The following is a 7,341-nucleotide window of genomic DNA, read 5'->3' as shown; positions in this document are numbered from 1 at the left end:
GTTCCAAATAAAAAAAAGAATTCTAAAAAAATTGTTTGAGAAATCAATAAATGCTCACAAACTCAAAAAACATTGGGAAATCACAAATAGTTCATGAATCCAAAAAATATTTGTATTCTTTCGGCATGTTCAAAACAAGTTCTTGATTTTAAAAAATGTTCGAAAGGTAAGAAAATGCTCATCATTTTGAAAAAAAAATGTCCACATGTTCATGAATTTGAACGAAATATTTGTGAATTCAAAAAATGTACATGATTTTTTTCGATGTTCACAAAATTGAATAAATGGTTGTGAATTTCAATTTTTTCCCAAATTTCAATGAAGTCCATCGATTTAAAAACTCTTCGCAGATTCAAAAAATGCTTATGAATTTTAGAAAATTGTTCTAAATCTTTTAAAATGTGCGTCAATTCAAAAAATGTTCATGAGTTTCAGAACAAACCACAATATTAAATCTATTTGTGGATTTGGTAAATGTTCATGAATTAAAAAAAATATTGACGAATTCAAAGAATGTTCGCAAAATGAAAAGAAGCAGTGTTTGCAAAATGAAAAGAAGCAGTGTTCGCAAAAATATTGACAAATTCGAAAAATTGTGCTTCCATAAGAAGCGGTGTTGTGCTTCTCAGAAAGAGAAAAATAGTGAAGACTCGCAACCGTGCTTCCAACTTAGATTTTTCTTCCATTTGTTTTTCTATCAGTTTGTTTTTATTATTTGCCTCGGTTTTTCATAAAAATAGTTCATCGTAACCTACTAACATGATACTAGTTTCAAAGATATCGACGCGAGAAATCTAGTGGTGAGAACGGATCGAGATTTTGACGCATGGTTTAAGAGGTAAAATGTTTTGAATAAACAAATATAAAAAGACTTTTAGGTTGTGACAAGTGACGCATATGCAGTGACTTCGTAAGAGGCAACTCTTAACTTGTGATCTCGTAAATAGGATCTTCCCCAATAGTGTGTGGACCACTTCCTTGGGAGCTCCTATGTGGCGCTTTCAATGCCACTTGGCAAACCTGCGCCCGAACGCCCCTTCTCATGGGCCAGCCCATGTAGAGCGAGGTTGACCATTAAAAATAATACGATCTAGTTCTTTTACTGCTTGTAATTTCATCCATGAATTTATAAGTTTGAATTTCGAGGCTCACAATCTCACGAAGCACGCTCTTTCACCCGGGTTTGGTCGCCATGTCTGGTCAGGCCAACCCGGGGATTTGAATTTTATTCCTGTAAATGTTCAGATGTTTTGAATAAAGCTTAGTGAGAATGTCTTAAAAAAACAAAAAAACGAAAAACTGGAAAAAAAGGAAAAAATTGTGAATTCTAAAATGTTCATGGATTTTGGAAATAAGTTCAAGAATTTGAAAAAGGTTCAACAATTCTGAAAAAAAGTTCATAGAATTTGAAAAAATATCACTGAAATTTGAAAAAAAACATTGATTTTGTAAAAAGTTCAACGCTTTTGAAAAATAGTTCATCAATTTTGAAAAAAGTTCAACGCTTTTGCAAAAAATCACCAAAATTGAAAAAAAAACATCCAATTTGGAAAAGGTTCATTGATTTTAAAAAAATTCATCAAAATTCAAAAAAAGTCATGGATTTGAAAAAAAAAGTTCATCGAATTTCAGAAGAAGATCATCAATTTGAAAAAAAAAAGTTCACGTATTTGCAAAATGTTTCATCAGGACAGGAAAAGAAGAAAAAAGGAAAAAAAAGAAAAAGAAAGAAAGAATATAATACAATTTTTTTGAGAAGAGAATATAATACAAATAGGTTAAAAGTTAGCACATCCGTGCTAGTTGATGCCATGGTTACAGCAGCCAACCTTCAACGAGGAGGTCGCAGATTTGAATCATTCATGGCGGATTTTTTTCTCTTCTCTTTTTAACAAAAAAAAGGAGGAACGGAGATGGGCCGAGTCCAACTAGCACACTTGTATGCGCCCGTTTGCAGAAACAATAAAAACGGGCGCCTACAATGCTAAATAGGAACCGCGCACTTCCTTGTCCAACTCAATCTGTACTAAATTTTCTTAAAAATGTATATCCAAGAATAAGTACTATAACTTCCCACCAATTTTGAACAATAACTACACACATAGTTGAAGTTGACACACGATTTTTTATTTTTATTTTTTCAGTTATAATACAAATAAAAATGTGTTATTTTAATAATCATAATTGAGTTTTAATCATATACTTGATCATTATTGTATCTATATGTTTATAAAGTATAGATCACTCCATAGCATATGAACGGGTGGGTAACACGCATCATCATGATCTAGTATAGTGTTGAACTAGTAAGAAATCTTGGCAAAACTCATGAATAAGATAGATAAATTTTGGTTTTGATTAATTTTGTGGTTTTGACAATCTTTTTATCCATTCTTTGATTCACTCCTAATAATTTTTTTAAATGCCTATTTGGTTGTATATTACAAAGAAAAATCATAAAATAGATGTTCTCACTAATAGCTACTAAAGAATATGTATACTGAATTTTTTGCGAAAAGGACTCAGGTATATTAAAAGTTCATCAAAAGTACAAAGCACCCACATAATAAAAATTACATCCTGATCCCTGAACCACCGAATGACCATTGCCAGAGAACAAGTCGTCGTTCCTATATTGGAGCCAGTTTGGCCTTGTTGATGACAGGTGGAAAGTCTTCGTGCACATGCCCCTAAGAACCAGTGCTCCGGAGCCGCAGTTGTCATTTGTTGAACCCTTGAATCGACCAGAAGAACATAACAGCAAATCTCGTCGGAAAGAGTCAATTGATTTGTGGCGACTGCACCCGGAACATTGTGCTCTGTGAGTGCTTGTAGTGGTTGGTGTTTGTGAGCTCCTCGCTTGTAATCTTTTGCTTGTTTCCTGTGTAATCAACACCATTGTGTCCTACGTAGTTGACGACTTCATTAAGTTGAAGTTGGCTTATTTTCCTTTTTACAAAAAGTAATAAACTTTCTTTTTTACAAAAAGTAAGAAACTAGTTTTCGATTAAGTGTAATAAACTTTTAGTAAACATACACATGCACCTGGAAGTATTCCGCAACACAAGGCGGACTGTTAAACTAGCAACTAGCATGCATGTGTAGGGTAGGGAGAATGAGTCGACTGGCCACAAATCAACTGACTCTTTCCCAACTAAAATTAGACACATGCATGACAACATAGCTAGTTTTATAAGTACCTATCACTCCTCTACAATTCTAGGGGCAATTAGAAATGAAATCAATCGCCTATCGATTGGCCACCTCACCACCATACCTTTCATGCTTCTATCTAGGCCTCACCATGGCTATAGTTTCCCAATCAGGTCCCAGTGTGCATGACGCCCGGCATTGACACGGGGTCTTGGCGTCATTAACGCTGGGCCCTGGTTCTGAAAACTGGAGTACATGCATATGAAGTTATGAACGCAATCGAGACGGATCTTAAGTTCAGTCGCCAATCGAAATGCCAGGACGCCAACCAAGGATACCCGGCGCACCATAACTAATTAAGATCATGCAGGTCAGGACATAATGGACAAAGTCCCCTCCATGCAAGCCGACACGGTGACATGAGCTAGTGAAGCAAACTGCAAGGATCCATGCAGTGATCAAAATGCCCACGATGAAGGTATGTTCACCTACTTATCGAGAGGGGGCAAAAGGAAATGCAGGTACGACTTCTTTCCAGTGACATATAGAGAACAGGGCACTTGGATTTTTTTACGACATCTTTAGTGTGATGCTTAACCTTCTGATTAGGAAAACTCTCTCCTGATCAGAAGGCGCAGTGACAAGCATAACACATTGAAGACATTGTCAAAAAAGAAAATACACAATGTAGCGCGTTGCTTGTGTAATTTCGCATCAGAGTAGTCCTTCCCACATTTCCTTTAGGATTCTTCGGCAAAAGAACGAATACATGAGTCCTAGGCGGCTTTCTTACTACGGGGAGCCTTGCAATTTAATTTGCTATTTTGATGATGTCACTGCCTCATCGGTTCAATCGATGAATCGCTTGGTGTGGTTTTGGTCCTTTGTGGCTTGCGAGATCATTGCCTTGGCCTTGGAGAAGAAGTGCTTTTTTAGCGATAGAAGAAGTTTTTTTTGAGAGATCTCGACATATTTATTCATTCAAAGCCATGGTCATAGGTACAAGGTTTGGGTCATGAGGAATGCCCAACCACACATGTCTACCTACGCGTAGGTTACAAGCAAACTTGGCAGGATTATGAGCTTCAAAATTAAAGTTCCTACATTCGAAAATAAAGGAACTAGAATTGAAACTATTACAACGGCTTATAATTTCATGTACTATAGCCGCATTTGGACCTCCTGTCTCCTTTGTAATATCGCTTCTTGGCAATCTGATGCGACACAAATATTTTGAATGGTGCTAACGATAATGCTTCACGACATGCAAACGTCTCCAGGATTAAAGGGTCATTAATACCTCGGAAGACCACAACCGAAGATCCCAAATATTGGCCCGTTTGATCTCTGCACAATGCCGCGACTGCTCCTCCACGTTGTGATCTCACAACAGCAGCATCTAGATTAATCTTCACAGAACCATTGGGTGGTGGAAGCCAACGTTTAGGCCGAGCCTGTGGTGGTGCTCTTTCCTCCCTACGTCCCTGTCCACTTTCAAGTTGGATTGTCCACAAAGCGAATGGTTTGATGAGGGCTCTGAAACAACGACTCATACACTGCCTTGCGTCTAGCATACCAGATTGACCACAAAGTGGCAACCATCCGTGTGAAGCTCGCCTGATCAAGTTCGTCGCTGAGCTAAAAAAGCCAAAGTCTAGCATTAGGTTCTGCATTTGCCGTCATGTGTGAGACAAGATCGTCGTCGGTCAGCGCCCATATGCACCTGGACATAGTGCATGTCAGCGCCCATATGCACCTGGACACAGTGCAAGAGACGAGGGCATGCCTCCATGAGTCTTGACATCCACAAAGCGGACAAACATCATGTACTGACATCTTTCGCTTCTTCAAGACATCAGTGGGGGGGAGTGAGTGGTGTGCAAGTCGCCATAAAAAGATACGGACTTCGGCACCTTCAACTTCCACAAAGAACTCCAGGATTTTTCATCCCTGTGAGTGTTAGATGATCCACCTCGTCCTTCTAACCAATCCTCTCGTTGCAATTTCGTTTGAGTAAGAACTTATATGCCGAAGCCATTGAGAATTTCCCTTTCTTGTCCAGGTAGAAGAAGTGCTTTGTTGAGGGACAACGGAAGGCAGGGCCGATCGAAGGGGGGGAATACGTTCTCCACTCATCTTGGGCCTACATTCCTTCATCAACGATGTCCATTGGTGAATAATCAGATATTATCATTTGAATGAAAATGATAAACCGTCAAAGGGGATGTAGCTCAGATGGTAGAGCGCTCGCTTAGCATGCGAGAGGTGTGGGGATCGATACCCCACTTCTCCAAACTTTATTTTTTTTTCCTTCCATTTTTCCCTTCGTAAATCCACACTTTCTTTCTTCTTCCATTTCCCCCCTCGTAAATCCAGCAGGTATCACTGTATCAGGTTCAACGCCGGCCAGCTGCAACTTTATTTTTTTTCTTCCATTTTTCCCTTCGTAAATCCACACTTTTCTTCTTCTTCCATTTCCCCCCTCGTAAATCCAGCAGGTATCAGGTTCAACGCCGGCCAGCAGAATTGCTCGCCCGTGCAACGGTGCAAGCAGATACTTTGTCTGCCAAAATGTATGAGCGGACTGCGATCAAACTCCCAAGCATGTGCAACGGTGTAGGATTTTCGACTTCAGAGCCATTTGCGCCTTTTTTTCGGCAGTGGTCAATCCATCCTTCTTCCATCTGCAAAATGACGCTTCGTATAGGGAAGACGGGATCGGCCCGTCACAGAACAGCGGCATCCTCGGAACCAAATTACCTGGACGCGGATGCGAGGTTGCAGTCCAGAGAGAATGCTTCTTGAACGGGTTCGTGCGTGAGCGGACGCGATGCTTGGACGAGCATCCGCTCTCGTGCTCTGCTGAAGCCAGCTTCAAGCCTGAATAGAGAGAACTTCACAGGGCATACTACATAGAAAACTAACTTGGCTCACTGGGAGATACTCCCTCCGTTCCAAAATAGATGACTCAACTTTGTATTAATTTTGTACAAAGTTGAGTCATCTATTTTAGAACGAAGGGAGTAGTAGGCGTACATTTAGTAAACACGTACATTTAGTAAAACCCGTAATTCCAGGCATTCGTTTCAAATCGAGGATGTCTGCCTTGGATGCATCTGCTTGGTCGATGCCGCTCCTCATGACAGATTCCGCCCTTGTGTTGGCGTACCGATTTGTACAGATGATTGTTCAGGTGCTACCAAGTGTTTGATGGCAGACAGGTGCTTCCCCATTCTGGTCAGATCCACATGCTATGAATTTAGCCTGAATTGTACAGATAATTGAACCACATGTCTCCACAATACTGAAGCCCACAATGGCCGGCATCAGCCAATTTAGCCTGGAGTGGACATGCATGTTCCAAGCGAGTCGGAGTCACCGTTTTTAGTTACTCCAGCGGCCATGCGATGCACATCGTTTCCCTCATTCTTGCTGTTCACCGTCATGACCACCTGGTAAACTCATTCTCATGTCTGCTTCGCTGGTCAGCGCGCGCTAGCTCCTGCTTCGTCTTGCCCGTTTAGAGCCCAAGACTAGTTCCCGCTGAGACGGTCGCCATGGGCTAGGTCGCGACGAATGCGGCAGCATGATGGCCATTCAGTCGGCACCAAACCGCTGCGTGTTACCCCGATTGTGTCTTCTGATTTGTTCGTGGATACTCAGTTTAGTTTCTTCGTTCACGAAAAATGATCATTTTGGTTCCTGGTTTGTTCTACCATGTTTTGGGTTACAAGTTCACAAAGAGATCGGAGTGATACTACGCATCAATGGGGATGTAGCTCAGATGGTAGAGCGCTCGCTTAGCATGCGAGAGGTATGGGGATCGATACCCCACTTCTCCAATTACTATTTTCTTCGGCCCTGCGGGTGGGGAGACCAGAGGAGAGACGCTGTTTTCTTCTCCAATTACTATTTTCTTCGGCCCTGCGGGTGGGGAGACCAGAGGAGAGACGCTGTTTTTTTTGCCATTTTGGGAAAATATTTTAGAATCGATGACCTTTTTTTAAAAAAAATGATGAATTTTTTTAAGAATTGTTAATTTTTTGGTCAAAACCGGCACTTTTTTTTCAAATTGATATTTTTTTAGAAATCAATAAACCTTATTTAAAATTGATGAACATTTTCAAATATGTGACCATTTTTCAAAAAATGTAAATTTTTGATGAAATTTTCTTCAATACATGAACT

The 7,341-nt window shown here is 40.2% G+C and overlaps 2 non-coding genes across 2 annotated transcripts; both read left to right on the top strand.

Annotated features, from left to right (window-relative positions):
* The first annotated feature begins 5,373 nt into the window (after nucleotides 1-5,373).
* Nucleotides 5,374-5,446, top strand: TRNAA-AGC. Its single transcript has one exon. It is a non-coding gene; the product is annotated as a tRNA-Ala (tRNA).
* Nucleotides 5,447-6,922: 1,476 nt separating this feature from the next.
* On the top strand, nucleotides 6,923-6,995 carry TRNAA-AGC. The gene has a single exon. It is a non-coding gene; the product is annotated as a tRNA-Ala (tRNA).
* The last annotated feature ends 346 nt before the right edge of the window (nucleotides 6,996-7,341 follow it).

Source organism: Triticum dicoccoides, chromosome 7A, assembly GCF_002162155.2.
Source record: "Triticum dicoccoides isolate Atlit2015 ecotype Zavitan chromosome 7A, WEW_v2.0, whole genome shotgun sequence".
In the NCBI taxonomy this organism is placed as follows: Eukaryota; Viridiplantae; Streptophyta; class Magnoliopsida; order Poales; family Poaceae; genus Triticum; species Triticum dicoccoides.
The sequence above is the reverse complement of the archived record's forward strand: the minus strand, read 5'-3'. Positions and strand labels throughout refer to the sequence as shown.